This window comes from Lactuca saligna, chromosome 5 (assembly GCF_052625555.1).
Source record: "Lactuca saligna cultivar CGN05327 chromosome 5, ASM5262555v1, whole genome shotgun sequence".
NCBI classification, from domain to species: domain Eukaryota; kingdom Viridiplantae; phylum Streptophyta; class Magnoliopsida; order Asterales; family Asteraceae; genus Lactuca; species Lactuca saligna.
This window is the reverse complement of record NC_136421.1, coordinates 99,024,619-99,028,244: the sequence shown is the minus strand read 5'-3', so window position 1 is coordinate 99,028,244 and position 3,626 is coordinate 99,024,619.

Genomic DNA, 3,626 nt, shown 5'->3' with positions numbered 1-3,626 from the left:
CAGAAACGAGTTGTGTGCCCCTTTCTGCCACATTTTTCACATTGCATCTCTCTACAAACTCCCAAGTGATGGAATTTTCATTTGTTGCACAAGGGCAAGTTTCCAGCATATCGGTTGGGAGTTGTTGAAGTAGTAAAAACAGTAGTAGGAACGGTAGCAGCGTGGACTGCCACTGTCTGCTATTTCTTGGAGGGCTCTTGCGAAGATTTTCCCTTGCGTTTGCTCAATAACTTTTTCTTCTCACCACTCTCTTTTTGTGGTTCGGGAACGGCTGCTACGGTTTCATGATCAACCCCATGATCAATCAGAGTATGCGCCAGGCACTTGGCGTTGTCAAATGTGAGAGGTTTTGCAGCCAAAACATTTCCTTGAGTTGGGGGCATCAATCCCCAATTGTACCTCTCTATTTTCTTTCTATCCGGGGTGACCATCCCCGTACATAGAAGAGCAATTCAGCCCCTTAGTGTTTATAGTTGTATACCATGTAAGGTTTGATATACTTAGTTCACTATAAACAATAGCTCTGATACGTTCGGGATATACTTAGTTCACACCCCCAAACCAAAACTACGGAAACGTTCGGGGGTGGAGGATGTCATGTATAGCATCACAACAATTGCATCATAGTAATCAAAGTAAACACAACCATTACATTGAATAAGTAAAATGTTTATATCTATTTGATTCATATTTATATACATCAACAATATAAAAAAATATATATATATATATATAAAAGACGTGACTCTATACGCTCCATCTTCTCAAAAGCTGTGGCGGTACCTGGCTACTGATTTCCTGAGAATACAAGCGTTTTGAAAGAGTATCAATATTAAAGCTGGTGAGTTGATAAGTATGTCCTTGAAAAGTAAACCCATCAGTGAATCTATGTGACATCCCCAAAATCACGGCCAGAAAAGACCGATTTTGTTTATGCTTTATAAAAATTAGAGTACTTCATTTTATAAAAAGGTTGCGGAATTTGTTCCCAGAAAAACATGGTAAATACGTTATTAAAACATTTTCGAAGAAACGTATTTATTTCATTTTAAAACATTTGGGATGTTATCGTTAATACAGGAACATAAGCATAAACAGAACTTACAATTATTCACACTAGTGGTCTACATCTCTTTAAATCTCTCAGTGTAATGTCACTTCATATCAACACTTGTGGTATAAATAAACTGAGTGGGTCAGGTTGGGAAACCTGGTGAGCACATAGGGATTTCAATCCCACAATGTTATACCATATATATAGTTTAAAATTCACAAAATATACAATTTCACCATACATATATATAAACAACTCTTATCCCACCCCGTCGATCCTCGCAACGAGGCTATCCATACTCTCAGACCTAAGATTAGTCGTTTTACCTACTCCATACTCTCGGATCAGAAATGAACGAATTTACCAAATCCATACTCTCGGACTAGGGACGAATGACTAATCCATACTCTCGGATTAAACATGAATGATTATGCCTAATCCATACTCTCGGACTAGGGACAATAGCTAATCCATACTCTCGGATTAACGACGAATGATTATGCCTAATCCATATTCTCGGACTAGGGACAATGACTATGTCTAATCCATACTCCCGGATAAGTGACATATACTAACTTCTATTCTCTGAGTTTTACTCACTTGTACTCGTAAGATTATACTACCCAATATTCCTCATTTTTAATTTAGGTCTACTCTTTATCCTAAATTATCAAATATAATCAGGTATGTTCTTTAACACGAATTTCAAGCAACATCAATTAACTCGCACATAAACATATAATTAATACTTCAATCAATACTTGTATTAAAATCATGTTCATGAAAGGGACTATGCACTCACCTGAGAAGGTGGTGACTCGGTACTCGGACAGCGCTTCGTTTACTTTAAAATAATTTCCTTCGACGAAACCTAGTATTATCACCAATAGATTTTAGTCTATTATTCGCCGAGACTAATTAATAGTCTAGCTATTATTACTATTATATAAGCGTTAAAAAAAAATACTTACATAACCCATAATAATAGCCCAAGTATTTATTATATGTTCTTAATAACGTTAATATAATTAAATAAAAACTATATTAAAAATAGCGTAGGCGTAGCTCACTTACAGCGGGTTTTATAGAAAACCAGGCTTTGCTTGGAGCAGCGTTTCCGAGCCGAAAAGCTCTTCTTCTCGGAGCCGTCGAGCACTCCGGGGCTTCCGCCTCGTGCTAGGGAGGTTCCCTAGGCTTTTCGGGGGATTTCGGGGCTAGAGAGAGGTTCTAGAGAGAGAGTAAAGAGAAGAAAGAATGGGAAATGTGTGAAGAAAATGAGGGTGGGAGAGGTGGTATTTATAGGGTGAAAATGGCTGAACTTGGTGCCACATGTCACCATCTAGTGGCAAGACTTGGGGAGAAAGCAATGGCCAAGATTGTGCCACATCACCCATTTTCGCACAACACACTTCCGACTTCTAAAATCCGTAACTTTCACATACGACCTCTGTTTTCGACATTCTTTATATCCACGCGTAGGTAAAAATAATATCTACAACTTTCATTTTGACTCCGTCGGCTAATTCTTGACTGATCTTAAATTTAACAGTACGAGGCGTTTAGACTGTTAAATGACCGCGAAGAATTCGTAACTCCTTCATACGAACTCCGTTTTCGTCTGTCTTTTTACCGTTGAGTTCCTATTAATGAGATCTTCAACTCTCATTTATTTCACGTAAGCCAAAAACCGCTCGAACTAAAATTCGAGTTTCGGGCTGTACACTGCTAAGCCGAATCTTAGAAAAATCATAACTTCCTCATACGAAGTCAGATTTGGGCGTTCTTTTTATCGACGCTCTTATTTTAACATATTCTACAACTTTTGTTTAGATTGCTAAGGATAAAAAGTCTTCTATTGTAAATTCACTATTTACGTCTTCCGGTGTCGTGCCGGTTTTGCCGTAAAACTTCGGCGGGCCATAACTTCTTCGTTATAACTCGGATTTCGGCGTTCTTTATATGTACGGAAACCTTGTGACATATTCTAAAACTTGGTTAAGACTATTCATTCTAAATAATCTTTTGTCGAAAAGTCATTTTTGACCCCTATTGCCTCTAAATTGACTAGCCCGGATCTGCGGGCGTTACAATCTATAACAAAATGTTTACATGATCTCAAGAAAATCCAATATTCTCTTTAGTTTGAAAAGTAGTCTTAACCCTAAGACCAAAGTGTATGTCCGTTACTGTATACTATAAATTATATAAAAGTATTAGTTTCTAATTCTGGATACCACCAGTTGTATTGTGTGGATTAGTTATACATTAAAACCATATTATCAAATCCTTGGAATCCTTCAGTATGTATAGTAGTTCTATTACTTTAAAATAAAACTAATTGAAGTTGTTACCATTCATATATTAATCGTATTAATTAGTACCAAACTCACGTTTACCCTTGAGGAGACTCTTGTTATAATCTCAGTACTTTTGTTAGTACTTAAGTAAGTACACAAAGATGCTCACTCATAAAATGCTATACTAACGATTCAGTGTAGAATAAAATGAATGCATTAAATTTTAAATTGTTGTTTATATGACTCATAAACTATACTATATATAGCTTACATGT